This window comes from Myxine glutinosa, unplaced genomic scaffold (genome assembly GCF_964187855.1).
Source record: "Myxine glutinosa unplaced genomic scaffold, kmMyxGlut1.1 SCAFFOLD_601, whole genome shotgun sequence".
Taxonomy (NCBI): domain Eukaryota; kingdom Metazoa; phylum Chordata; class Myxini; order Myxiniformes; family Myxinidae; genus Myxine; species Myxine glutinosa.
The window spans coordinates 142804-158213 of NW_027616697.1; the positions used below are offsets into that span (position 1 = coordinate 142804).

General features: G+C 35.5%; 3 long non-coding RNA genes across 3 annotated transcripts; 1 reads left to right on the top strand and 2 right to left on the bottom strand.

Annotated features, from left to right (window-relative positions):
- Positions 1-774: 774 nt before the first annotated feature.
- Positions 775-3087, bottom strand: LOC144889033 (uncharacterized). The gene is made up of 3 exons (XR_013621539.1): positions 2590-3087; positions 1653-2537; positions 775-1258 (listed from the first exon to the last, which is right to left on the bottom strand). It is a non-coding gene; the product is annotated as an uncharacterized LOC144889033 (long non-coding RNA).
- A 3211-nt stretch (positions 3088-6298) lies between these two features.
- Positions 6299-8314, top strand: LOC144889038 (uncharacterized). Its single transcript, XR_013621544.1, has 2 exons — positions 6299-7406; positions 7459-8314. It is a non-coding gene; the product is annotated as an uncharacterized LOC144889038 (long non-coding RNA).
- On the bottom strand, positions 8062-10772 carry LOC144889037 (uncharacterized). The gene is made up of 3 exons (XR_013621543.1): positions 10219-10772; positions 9600-10014; positions 8062-9547 (listed from the first exon to the last, which is right to left on the bottom strand). It is a non-coding gene; the product is annotated as an uncharacterized LOC144889037 (long non-coding RNA).
- Between the last annotated feature and the right edge of the window lie 4638 nt (positions 10773-15410).

Consider the following 15410-nt stretch of genomic DNA (forward strand, 5'->3'; position numbering starts at 1 on the left):
TGGGTGTTTCGGATCTTTAAAAGGTAATATGGGTCTTCAGGGGTGTTGGTCATCTTCAGGGTCTTGGGGGACTTAAAGGGTCATCAAAGGTCTGATGGGTGTCAGCAGTCTAAACGTAAATAAGAGTTCACAGACTGTGTTTTGGGTATTAATTATATTTGAGGAAGAAGAAAACGTTCTGGTCGCCTTTCAACATAGACAAACCGACATAACGACAGAACCATGTACATTTGCTCTAATATAAGAAGATGATCTTGGGGTCATATTGATACCTTTGTATATTCCACACAATTAAAGGACCATACCTTGGTTCATATTGATACATAATTTCATTTTACACAATGAAACTACCGATCCTGGGTTCATATTGACACCTTTGTTCATTTTACTCCATGAAAGTAAAGATTGGGTTCATATTGATACCTTAGTTCATTTTACACAATTTAAGTACCAATCCTGGGTTCATATGGGTACCTTCGTTTATTTTCCACTATAAAAGTACCGATCTTGGTTTCATACTTCATATTTCCACCTTTGTTTGTTTCACACAATGTAAATACTCATCTTGGGTTCATATAAGTACCTTAGCTCATATTACAGAATTAATGTAATGATCTTGGTATCTTCGTTCATTTTGCACAAAGTACCATTCCTGCATTCATATAGACACCTTAGTTCATTTTCCATTATTAAAGTACTGATCCAGGGGTTCATATTGATACCTTAGTTTATTTTTTACACAATTAAATACCGATCCTCGGTTCATATTGATACCTTAGTTTATTTTTTACACAATTAAATACCGATCCTCGGTTCATATTGATACCTTCGTTTATTTTACACAATGTCAATTCTGATCTTGTGTTCATACAAGTACCTTATTTCATATTACAGAATTAATGTAATTATCTTGGGTACATATTGGTATCTTAGTTCATTTTACACAAAGTACCATACCTTGGTTCATATTGATGCTGCAGTTAATTTTACACAATCAAAGTACCATGCCTTGGTTCATATTGATACCTTCATTCATTTTACACAATTAAAGTACCTATCCTGGGTTCATATTGATACCTTTGTTTATTGAACACAATGTAAATTCTGATCTTGGGTTCATACCAGCAGGTTACTTCATATTACAGAATTAATGTAATGATCTTGGGTACATATTGGTATCTGAGGTCATTTTACACAAAGTACATTCCTGCATTCATATTGACACCTTAGTTCATTTTCCATTGTTAAAGTACCTATCCTGGGTTCATATGCATACCTTCGTTTATTTTACACTGTAAATACTGATCTTGGGTTCATACAAGTACCAAATTTCATATTACAGAATTAATGTAATTATCTTGGGTACATGTTGGTATCTTATTTCATTTTACACAAAGTACCATACCTAGGTTCATATTGATACCGTCGTTCATTTTGCACAATTAAAGTACCATACCTCGGTTCATCTTGATACCTTAGTTCATTTTACATGAAGTACCGATCCTGTGTTAATATTGATACCGTCGTTCATTTTGCACAATTAAAGTACCATACCTGGGTTCATCTTGATACCTTAGTTCATTTTACATGAAGTACCGATCCTGTGTTAATATTGATACCGTCGTTCATTTTGCACAATTAAAGTACCATACCTGGGTTCATCTTGATACCTCAGTTCATTTTACATGAAGTACCGATCCTGTGTTCATAATGATACCGTCGTTCATTTTGCACAATTAAAGTACCATACCTGGGTTCATCTTGATACCTCAGTTCATTTTACATGAAGTACCGATCCTGTGTTAATATTGATACCGTCGTTCATTTTGCACAATTAAAGTACCATACCTGGGTTCATCTTGATACCTCAGTTCATTTTACATGAAGTACCGATCCTGTGTTAATATTGATACCGTCGTTCATTTTGCACAATTAAAGTACCATACCTCGGTTCATCTTGATACCTTAGTTCATTTTACATGAAGTACCGATCCTGTGTTAATATTGATACCGTCGTTCATTTTGCACAATTAAAGTACCATACCTCGGTTCATCTTGATACCTCAGTTCATTTTACATGAAGTACCGATCCTGTGTTCATAATGATACCGTCGTTCATTTTACACAATGAAAGTGCCGATCTTGGTTTCATACTTCATATTGCTACCTTTGTTTGTTTTGCACAATGTAAATACTCACCTTGGGTTCATATACGTACCTTATTTCATCTTACAGAATTAATGTAATGATCTTGGGGTCATATTGGTACCTTCGTTTATTTTACACAATGTAAATGCTGATCTTGGGTTCATATATGTATGTTACTTTATCTTACAGAATTAAAGTAATGACCTTGGTATCTTAGTTCATTTTACACAAAGTCCCATTCCTGCGTTCATCTTGATACCAAAGTTTATTTTTTACACAATTAAATACCGATCCTCGGGTCATATTGCCACCTTCGTTTATTTTACACAATGTAAATACTGAAATGGGGTTCATCTTGATCCCTTCGTTTATTTTACACAATGTAAATACTGACATGGGGTTCATCTTGATCCCTTCGTTTATTTTACACAATGTAAATACTGATATTGGGTTCATATAAGTACCTTACTTCATATGACAGATTTAATGGAATGATATTGGGTGCATTTTGGTATCGTAGTTTATTTTACACAAAATACCATTCCTGCATTCATATTGACACCTTATTTCATTTTCCATCATGAAAGTACCGACCCAGGGGTTCATATTGATACCTTGGTTTATTTTTTTACACAATTAAATACCGATCCTCCCTTCATATTGATACCTTCGTTCATTTTACACAATTGAAGTAAGATACACCTTGGTTCATATTGATACCTTCATTCATTTTACACAATTAAAGTACCTATCCTGGATTCATAGTGATACCTTTGTTTATTTTACACAATGTGAATACTGAGCTTGGGTTCACATAAGTACCTTACTTCATATTGCAGAATTAATGTAATGATCTTGGGTACATATTGGCATCTTAGTTTATTTTACACAATTAAAGTAACTATCCTGGGTTCATATTGATACCTCCGTTTGTTTTGCACAATGTAAATTCTGATCTTGGGTTCATACAAGTACCTTACTTAATATTACAGAATTAATGAAATGATCTTGGGTACATATTGGCATCTTAGTACATTTTACACAATGTACCATTTCTGCGTTCATATTGACACCTTAGTTCATTTTCCGTAATGAAAGTACCGACACAGGGGTTCATTGACACCTTATTTTATTTTTTACACAATTAAATACCGATCCTCGGTTCATATTAATACCTTCGTTCATTTTCCACAATCAAAGTACCATACCTTGGTTCATATTGATACCTTAGTTTGTTTGTTTTTAAACAATTAAATACCGATCCTCAGTTCATATTAATACCTTCGTTCATTTCACACAATTAAAGTGCCTGTCCTGGGTTCATATTGCTACCTTAGCTCATTTTACACAAAGTACCTATCCTGGGTTCATATTGCTACCTTAGTTTATTTTTTACACAATTAAACACCAATCCTTGGGTCATATTGATACCTACATTCATTTCACACAATCAAAGTGCTAATCTTGGGTTCATACTTTATATTGTTATCTTTGTTTGTTTTACACAATGTAAATACTCATCTTGGGTTCATATGAGTACCTTACTTCATATGACAGAATTAATGTAATGATCTTGGGTACGTGTTGGTATCTTAGTTCATTTTACACAAAGTACCATACCTGGGTTCATCGTGATACCTCAATTCATTTTACATGAAGTACAAATCCTGTGTTCATATTGATACCGTAGTTCATTTCACACAAAGAAAGATCAATATGAACCGAGGATTGGAAATCTTTGTTCATATTTACAAAATGAAAGTGGCGATCCTGGTTTCATATTGACACCTTAGTTCATTTTACACGATGAAAGTACGGATAATACGTCCATATTGATACCTGTGTTTATTGCGAACAATTAAAGTACCATACCTCTGTTCATTTTACACAATTAAAGTACCGATCCTGTGTTCATAAAATTTTATTCGTTCATTTTCACGATTAAAGTACCGATCTTGGGTTCATTCTTCATATTGGTACCATCATTTTTTTATTTTACACAATCAAAGGAACATACCTCACTTCATGTTGATACCTTGGCTCTTTTTGCACAATTTAAGTACCGATCCTGGTTTCATATTAATACCTTAGTTTATATTTACACAATTAAACCACTGATATTGGGTTCATATGCAGTCACGTGAAAAAGTACACCCCATGTAAACTTTTGACTTTTTCAACATACAGCTATTTGATCTTCATTTCAACAATGTTGATAAATAAAGGTGAAATAATATAACAAATATCATGAAACATTTACATTTTGTAGTCCACTGTATAATTTAAATAAACATAAATGCAAATTTCGCATGTCGAAAAAGTAAGTACACCCCATGAAATGTTTTTTTTTAAATCTTAACATATGTGGACATATCGATATTTGATCTTCATTTAAACTATCTATAGATAAAGGTGATCTAATTGAACAAAAAACAATGAAAAATTGACTTTGCAATAATTTATTCAACAAAAAATTAAGAGAGATGCCATTTCCTTCTGTGGAAAAAGTAAATACACCCTTGGCTCCAATAGGTGGTATTGCCCCATTTGGCAGAAACAACCTCAAGTAGGCGTTTCTTATAACTGTCTACCAGTCTCTGACATCGACTGGGAGAAATTTTTGCCCACTCCTCCATGCAGAATTCTTTCAGCTGTGCGATGATTGAGAGGTTTCTTGCATGCACAGTCCGTTTCAAATCCCCCCACAACATCTCGATGGGATTTAGATCCGGGCTTTGACTTGACCATTCCAGAACCCTCCATTTCTTTTTCAGCCATTCCTTGGTGGATTCACTGGTATGTTTAGGGTCATTGTCATGTTGCAAGGTCCACCCTCGGTTGAGCTTCAACTTTCCGACAGATGGCCTCACATTATCCTCAAGCACCCTCTGGTGCAATGAAGAATTCATAGTGGATTCTATGATGTTGAGCTGCCCAGGCCCTGATGCAGCAAAGCTGCCCCAAACCACAATATTTCCACCACCATGCTTTACAGTTGGTATCAGGTTCTTGTGGTCAAATGCTGTCTTTGGTTTTCGCCAAACATGTCTTCTGGTACTGTGGCCAAATAGCTCTACCTTTGAATCATCTGTCCAGAGCACATTGTTCCAGAAGTGCTGGTCTTTGCCGAGGTGTTCATTGGCAAAATTTAGTCTTGCCCTGATGTTCTTTCTGGACAGCAAAGGTTTCCTCCTGGCACACCTCCCATGTAGATCAAATTTGTGCAGCCTCTTTCTAATGGTAGACTCGTGCACTTTGACATCAACAGTGGCAAGAGCTACCTGTTGGTCCCGTGATCACATTCTGGGATTCTTAGAGACTTCTTTCAGCATCTTGCGGTCTGCTCTCGGGCTGAACTTGGTGGGGCGGCCTGGCCTGAACAAGTTGGCAGTTGTTTGGAATCTTCTCCACTTGTAGATTATCTTCGAGACAGTCAAATGATTGATTTCAAATTGTTTGGAGATCTTTTTAAATCCCTGCCCAGACTCGTCGGCATCTATAACCTTCTTTCTGAAGGCCTCAGAGAGCTCTTTTGATCTCGGCATGGTGACGCCGCACACTTCAACAACAAAGAGCAAACCAAACTAAATGTCTGAGGTTTAAATAAGACAGGTTCCTCCAAGATCCTCTCTGACGATGTTCTAATCATTTGCACCCGATTCTAATTTTAGGTATTTGAAGTAGTGATAAATGTAGGGGGTGTACTTACTTTTTCATGTGACTCAGTCCCTTAGTTCATTTTACACGAAGAAAATCAGAATCCTGGGTTCATATTGATACCTTTGTTGATTTCTCACAATTAAAGTACCGATGTTGGTTTCATTATCACAGCCACCAAAGGTGTATGGAGGTTATGTTTTCACCCCTGTCTGTTTGTATGTTTGTTTGTTTGTGAACAAAATATCTCAAAAGGTTGTGAACGGATTCGGACAAAATTTGGCAGAGATGTAGCGTATATGACGAGGACGAAATGATTAGATTTTGGTTAAGATCCGGATTCGGCTGGTATAATTTTTAAGTGATTCTTCACCATTGGGAGATACTGCCAAATACGATACAGAACAGGATATCTCAAAAATTTTGTGGACGGATTTGGACGAAACTTGTTGGAGAGGTTGTGTGTCTGACAAGGAAGAATGGATTCAATTTTGGTGAAGATTCGGATCCGGCTAGTGAAAATTTTTAAGTGATTCTTCGAAATTTGTGGACGGATTTGGACGAAATTGGTATCTGACCGGTTGGGTGTGTTACAAGGACAACGAGATTCGATTTTGGTGAAGATGTGAATGTCGATTCGGATATAAGAATTGTTTAATTTTTTTGATGATTCTTCACCATTGGGAGATGGGGCCAAAAACGATATATTGCAAGTTATCTCAAAACGTTATGGATGGATTTGGACGAAACTTGGTGGACAGGTTGTGGGTGCGACACGGAGAATAGATTAGATTTTGGTGAATATCTGAATATGGATTTGGATATGATAATTATTTAATTTTTTAAGCGATTCTTCACAATTGAGTGATGTGGCCAACCAGGCGGAGATATGCTCTCTTCTGAGTGACGTTCTCGGACTTCATATTGCTACCTTAATTTATTTTACACTATTAAAGTACCGATCCTGGTTTAATACTTCATATTGGTTTTGTCGTTTGTTTTACACAATGTAAATACTGATCTTGGGTTCATATAAGTACCTTAGTTCATTTTACATAATCAAAGGAGCATACCTCGCTTTATGTTGATTCCTTAGTTCAGATTACACAATCAAAGTACCGATCCTAGGTTCATATTGGTACCTTCGTTGATTTTACACCATAAAAGTACCGATCTTGGGTTCAGATGGAAACCTAAGTTTATTTACACAATTAAATGACTGATCTTGCGGTCATGTTGATAATTTTGTTCAATTCACACACTTAAAGTATCATACCTCAGTTCATATTACACAATCAAACTGCCAATACTAGGTTCATATTCATACATTCGTTAATTTACACAATTAAAGCAAAAATCTCAGGTTCACATTTCAACCTTAGTTCATTTCACACAAAGAAAGTTCCAATCCTCAGTTAGTTTCGATACCTTTGTTCATTCTACACAATTAAAGTACCAATCCTGGTTTCATATTTATACCTTAGTTCATTTTACACAAAGTACCATACCTCGGTTCATATTGATACACTTACTTCCTTTTCACAATGAAAGAGCCAATCTTGGGTTCATATTTATACATTAGTTCATTTTAAACAATTAAAGTGACGATATTGGAGCCATATCGGTATCCTTGTTTATTTTACACAATTAAAGTGACGATATTGGAGCCATATCGGTATCCTTGTTTATTTTACACAATGAAAATACTGATCTTGGGTTCATATTTGTACCCTCGCTCATTTTACACATTTAAAGTACCTTCCTGGCTTGATATTGATAACCGAATTCATTTCACACAATTGTAGTTGTGATCCTTGGTTCCTTATGATACCTCTGTTCATTTTGCACAATTAAAGTTCCGATTCTAGGATCATATTGATACCTTAGTTCATTTTACACAGTTAAAGCAACGATCTTGGTTTCATACTACATGTTGGTCCCTTCGTTTGTTTTGCACAATGTAAATACTGCTCTTGGGTTCATGGAGGTACCTTAGTTCATATGACAGAATTAATGTACTGATCTTGGGTTGATATTTAGAACCTTATTTAATTTTACGCAATCAAAGTACCACACCTCAGTTCATATTGATACCTTAGTTCATTTTACACAATTAAAGTATCATCCCTCAGCTCATATTGGTTCCCTTGTTCACATCACATAATTAAACTTACTATCGTGATTCGGCGCATTTCGCACGCCTCACCACACGTCGTTTTAGAGGGATAGGCGTCGTTGACCATTTCTGTGTCTTTTGGGTCTTCATGGTGTTTTGCATCTTTGGGGTCTCCTGGTTCTTCGGTGTCTTTAGGGGCTTTTGAGTCTTAAGGGTCTTTTGTTTCCTTTGGGTCTTTAATGGTCTTGGTCTTTTTGGGTCTTTGGGATATTTCAAGGTATTTTGGGTCTTACGGGCCTTTCAGGGTCGTTGGGGTCTTCAGGGTGTTTTGGGTCTTGGGTCTTCAGGATCTTCAGTGTCTTTGGTGTCGTTTGGGTCTTCGGGATGTTAAGGGTCTTGTTGTTCCTCTGGGTATTTAAGTGTCTTTTGGGTATTCAGGATGTTTTGGATCTTCAGGGACTTTTTCGCCTTGAGGTGTTTTGGGTCTTTGGTCGTCTTCAGGGTCTTGGGGGAATTAAAGGGTCGTCAAAGGTCTGATGGGTCTCAGCAGTCGAAACGTAAATAAGATTTCACGGACTGTGTTTTGGGTATTAATTGTATTTGAGGAAGAAGAATACGTTCTGGTCGCATATAAACACACAGACAAACCGACATAACCATGTGCATTTGCTCTAATATAATAAGATGATCTTGGGGTCATATTGACACCTTTGTTCATTTTACTCCATTAAAGTACCGATGCTGGGTTCACACTTCATATTGGTACCATCATTTTTTTACACAATGCAAATACTGATCTTGGGTTCATATAAGTACCTTAGTTCATTTTGCACACTCAAAGGAACATACCTCGCTTCATGTTGATACCTTAGTGCATTTTACACAATTTAAGTACCGATCCTGGGTTCATATTGGTACTTTTGTTTATTTTACACCATAAAAGTACCAATTTTGGGTTCAGATTGAAACCTTCGTTCATTTACGTGATTATAGTACCGAACTTGGGTTCATACTTATAAGTACCTTCGTTTATTTAACATAATATAAATACTGATCTTGGGTTCACATAAGTACCCCACTTCATATTACAGAATTAATATAATGATCTTGGGTACATATTGGTATCTTAGTTCATTTTACACAAAGTACCATACCTGGGTTCATGTTGATACCTTAACTCATTTTCCATCATGAACGTACCGACCCAGGGGTTCATATTGATATCTTCGTATATTTACATAATATAAATACTGATCTTGGGTTTACATAAGTACCTCACTTCATATTACAGAATTAATATAATGATCTTGGGTACATATTGGTATCTTAGTTCATTTTACACAAAGTATCATACCTCGGTTCATATTGATACCTTAGCTCATTTTACACAATTAAAGTACCTATCTTGGGCTCATATTGCTGCCTTCGTTTATTTTACACAATTAAAGTGCCGATCTTGGTTTCAGACTTCATATTGCTACATTTGTTTGTTTTACACAATGAAAATACTGATATTGGGTTCCTTCAAGTACCTTAGTTCATGTTACAGAATGTGCTGATCTTGGGTTAAGATTGGTATCCAGGTTCATTTTACACAATTAAAGTACCGATCTTGGGATCATATTGCTGCCTTCGTTTATTTTACACAATTAAAGTACCGATCTTGGGATCATATTGCTGCCTTCGTTTATTTTACACAATTAAAGTACCGATCATGGTTTCATACTTCATATTGCTACATTTGTTTGTTTTACACAATGCAATTACTGAGCTTGGGTTCATATAAGTACCTTAGTTCATGTTACAGAATGTGCTGATCTTGGGTTGATATTGGTATCCAAGTTCATTTTACACAATTAAAGTACCGATCATAGGTTCATATTCATACAATAGTTGATTTTACACAATTAAAGCACCAATCTTATGTTCACATTTGTACCTTAGTTCATTTCACACAAAGAAACTTCCAATCCTCGGTTCATATTGATATCTTTGTTCATATTTACATCATGAAAGTAGCGATCCTGTGTTCATAATGACACCTTCGTTCATTTTACATGATGAAAGTACGGATCCGACATCCATATCGATACCTTTGTTTATTTTAAATAATTAAAGTCCCATACCTTTGTTCATTTTGATACCTTAGTTCATTTAACATGAAGAAAGTTCCAATCCTCGGTTCATATTGATACATTTGTTAATTTTACATCATTAAAGTACCGATCATGGGTTCGTATTGATACGTTAGTTCATTTTACACAATTAAAGTACCGATCTTGGGTTTAAATTGATACCTTAGTTCATTTTACACAATGAAAGTACCGTTGATGTGCTAATAATATTTTCTTCATTCATTTTACATGATTGAAGTACCGATCTTGGGTTCATTCTTCATATTGGTACCATCATCTTTTTTTACACAATGTAAATACTGATCTTTGGTTCATGCAAGTACCTTAGTTCATTTTACACAATTAATTTAACATACCTCCCTTCATGTTGATACCTTATTTCATTTTACACAATTAAAGTACCGATCCTGGGTTCATATTGATACCTTAGTTTATATACACGCAATTAAAGTACTGATCTTGGGTTAATATTGATACCTCAGTTCATTTTACACAATGAAAATGAATATCCTGGGTTCAAATTGACACTTTCATTTATTTCTCACAACTAAAGTACCAATCTTGGTTTCATATTTCATATTGTTACCGTCGTTTAACACAATGTAAATACTGATCTTGGGTTCATACAAGTAACTCAGTTCATATTACGCAATTAATGTAATTATCTTGGGTTCATATTGATGCCTTAGCTACTTTTACACAATAAAAGTACCGATGTGGGGTTCATACTAATCCCCTAGTTCATGTTACACAATTAAAGTACCGATCTTGGGTTCGTACTATATATTTGCACCTTTGTTTATTTTACACAATAGAAATCCTGATATTGGGTTAATCCAAGTACCTTACTTCATATTACAGAATTAATGTAATGATCTTGGGTGCATATTGGTATGTTTTTTCATTTTACACAAATTACCAAAGCTCGTTTCACATCGATACCTTAGTTCATTTTACATAACTAGGGCATTGCCCGTACTATATCTATATCTAAAATTATATCCCCCCCCCCTCTATTTACATGAAATGGTTTGGTCCAAAGCGAACGGCTTGCGAGTACGGTGACAATCCCCCCCCTCTATTTACATGCAATGGTTTGGTCCAAAGCGAACGGCTTCCGGAGTTTGGTAAAGAAATCGCCATCGCGTGCACAAACGCGCAGGAAAGCGAACGAATCGCAAATTCGGTTTTATTAGTTTTAAAACATAGTTTAACGCCAACATAGTTTGCAAACGTGAAATAAATGAATACGCTCTCAAATGTGCCATCCGAGGCAGAGTGTGTCCTCCACGTTCGGCACACGCGATCGTTCGCTGCTCTCTGATTGGTTGAATCGTTTTTTGGACATAGCTCGGTAAGTAATTGTCCGATTAATATGAAACCTTGAAAAGGCACATCCTCGGGTCCCCAGCAATATACCTGGCAAGTTAAAAGTATATCGGACCCGTGGTTGTCGAGAAACAGCGGTCACAGACAAACAGACGTACAAACGTACAGAGATTACTGGAATTATAGATAGATGAATGCACTGATCCTGGGTTCTATTGATACCTTCGTTCATTTCACACAAAGTTCCAATCCTCAGTTCATCTATCTATAATTCCAGTAATCTCTGTGTGTTTGTCTGTGACCGCTGTTTCTCGACAACCACGGGTCCGATATACTTGAAACTTGCCAGGTATATTTCTGGGGACCCGAACATGTGCCTTTTCAAGGTTTCATATTAATCGGAGAAGTAGTTACCGAGCTATGGCGATTTCTTTACCAAACTCCGCAAGCTGTTCGCTTTGGACCAAACCATTTCATGTAAATAGAGGGGGGGGGGGGGGGGGGATTGTCACCGTACTCGCAAGCCGTTTGCTTTGGCTTTGCGAATGGACCAAACCATTTCATGTAAATAGAGGGGGGGGGTTGTCACCGTACTCGCAAGCCGTTCGCTTTGGCTTTGCGAATGGACCAAACCATTTCATGTAAATAGAGGGGGGGGATATAATTTTAGATATATATATAGTACGGGCATGCCCTAGTATTGACAACTTCGTTAATTTTACACAATTAGAAGTACAGATCTTGGGTTTCTATTTATACCTTAGTTCATTTCATACAATGAAAGAACCGATCCTGGGTTCATGTCAATACCTGAGTTTACAATTACACAATTAAAGTACGGATCGTTTGTTCATATTGGTACCTTAGTTCATATCATACAATCAAAGTTCTGTACGTTGGTTCATATTGATACCTTATTTCATTTTACACAATCAATTTACCATACCTCGGTTCATATTGATACCTTACTTCCTTTTCACAATGAAAGTACCAATTTTGGGTTCAGATTTAAGCCTAAGTTCATTTACACAATTAAATGACTGATTTTGCGGTCATGTTGATAACTTTATTCGATTCACACACTTAAAGTACCATACCTCAGTTCATATTACACATTTAAACTGCCAATACAAGGTTCATATTCATACATTCGTTAATTTACACAATAAGGCATCAATCTCAGGTTCACATTTCAACCTTAGTTCATTTCACACAAAGAAAGTTCCATTCCTCAGTTCATATTGATATCTTTGTTCATATTTACATCATGAAAGTAGCGATCCTGGGTTCATATCAATACGTTAGTTCATTTTACACAATTAAAATACCTATCTTGGGTTCATATTGCTGCCTTCATTTATTTTATAAATTAAAGTACCGATCTTGGCTTCATACTTGAAAAGGCTACATTTGTTTGTTTTACACAACGGAAACTGATCTTGGGTTCATATAAGTTCCTTAGTGCATCTTGCAGAATTAATGTACTTATCTTGGGTTGATATTGGTACCTTAGTTCATTTTACACAATCAAAGTAACATACCTCGGTTCATATTGATAGCTTAGTTCATTTTCCACAATGAAAATCCTGATCATTGGTTCATTTCACATCATGAAAGTACTGAGCTTGGATTCATATTGCTGCCTTCGTTTATTTTACACAACTAAAGTATCGATCTTCATTTCATACTTCAAATTGCTACATTTGTTTGTTTTACACAATGTAAATACTGATCTTGGGTTCCGACAAGTACCTCAGTTCAGATTACAGAATGTACTGATCAAGGGTTGATAGTGGTACCCCAGTTCATTTTGCACAATTAAAGTACCATTCCTCGGTTCATATTGATATCTTAGTTCATATCGATACCTTTGTTCATTTTCCAAAATGAAAGTACTGATCCTGGGTTCATATTGATAGCTTTGTTTATTTGAAACAATTAAAGTGCCATACTTCAGTTCATATTTATACCTTCGTTCATTTTATACAATTAAATTACTGATCTTGGGGTCATATCGGTACCTTCGTTTATTTTTTTCAATGAAAGTACTGATCTTGGGTTCATATTGGTACATTGGTTCATTTTACACAATTAAAGTAACATTCCTCGGTTCATTTTACACAATTAATTTGACAAACCTTTGTTCATTTTACACAATCAACGTACCATATATTGGTTCATATTGATGCCATTGTTCATTTTCCATCATGTAAGTACCGATCCTGGGTTCACATTGATAGCTTTGTTTGTTTCAAACAATTAAAATACCATACCTTGGTTCATGTTGATGCCTTAGTTAATTTTACACAGTTAAATTACTGATCTTGGGGGTCATATTGGTACCTTCGTTTATTTTGCACAATGAAAGTACCAATCCTGTGTTCATTTTACACGATTAAAGTACCGATCTTTGGTTCATTCTTCATATTGGTACCATCATATATTTTACACAATGTAAATACTGATCGTGGGTTCATACAAGTACCTTTGTTCATTTTACACGATTAAAGTACCGATCTTTGGTTCATTCTTCAAATTAGTACCATCGTTTATTTTACACAATGTAAATCCTGATTTTGGGTTCATACAAGTACCTTAGTTCATTTTACATAATCAAAGGAACATATACCAGTTCATGGTGATACCTTAGTTTATATTTACACAATTAAAGTACCGATATTGGGTTCATATTTATACCTTCGTTCATTTTACACAAAGTACCATATCTCTGTTCATGTTGATACCTTTGTTCATTTTCATCATGAAAAAAACGATCCTGGGTTAATATTGATAACTGTTTATTTCAAACAATTAAAGTACCATACCTCGGTTCATGTTAATACATTAGTTCATTTTACACAGTTAAGTTACTGATCTTGGAGTCATATTGGAACCTTCGTTTATTTTGCACAATGAAAGTATCGATCCTGTGTTCATTTTACAGGATTAAAGTACTGATCTTTGGTTCATACTTCATATTGGTTCCATCATTTATTTTACACAATGTAAATACCGATCTTGGGTTCATACAAGTACCTTAGTTCATTTTACATAAAGAAAATCAGAATCCTGGGTTTATATTGATACCTTCGTTGATTTCTCACAATTAAAGTACCGATCTTGGTTTCATTACCAAAGCCACCAAACGTGGATGGAGGATATGTTTTCACCCCTGTCCGTTTGTTTGTTTGTGAACAAAATATCTCAAAAGGTTGTGGACGGATTCGGACGAAATTTCGCAGAGATGTAGCGTGTCACAAGGACGAAATGATTAGATTTTGGTTAAGAACCGGATACTAGAATTTTTAAAAGTGATTCTTCACCATTGGGAGATGCTGCCAAAAACGATACATAGCAGGATATGTCAAAAAATTGTGGACGGATTTGGACGAAACTTGGTTGAGTTTCTGACAAGGACAAATAGATTCGATTTTGGTGAAGATCTGACTATGGATTCGGATATGAGAATTATTTAATTTTTTCGTGATTCTTCATCATTGACTGATATGGCTGAGATATGTGCAACCTTGGCACCTTTGTTTATTTTACACAATGTAAATACTTATCTTGGGTTCATACAAGTACCTTATTTCCAATAATAGAATGTGCTGATCTTGGGTTCATATTGCTACCTTTGATTATTTTACACAATGTATTTACCGATCTTGGGTTCATACAAGTACCGCAGTTCATATTACAGAATGCACTGTTCTTGGGTAGATAATTTGTACCTCAGTTCATTTTACACAAAGTACCATTCCGCAGTTAATATTGATATCTTAGTTCATTTTACACAATTAAAGTATCGGTTCATACAAGTACCTTCGTTCATGTTACACAATTAAAGTACTTATCCTGGGATCCTTATCCTTTTTGAGATATCCTGCTATGTATCGTTTTTGGCCCTAACTCTCAATGGTGAAGAATCACTCACAAATTGAATAATTGGCGTGTCCAAATCCATATTCAGATCATTACCAAAATCGAATCTATTTGTCCTTAGACCACACAAACTGTCCAAGCTT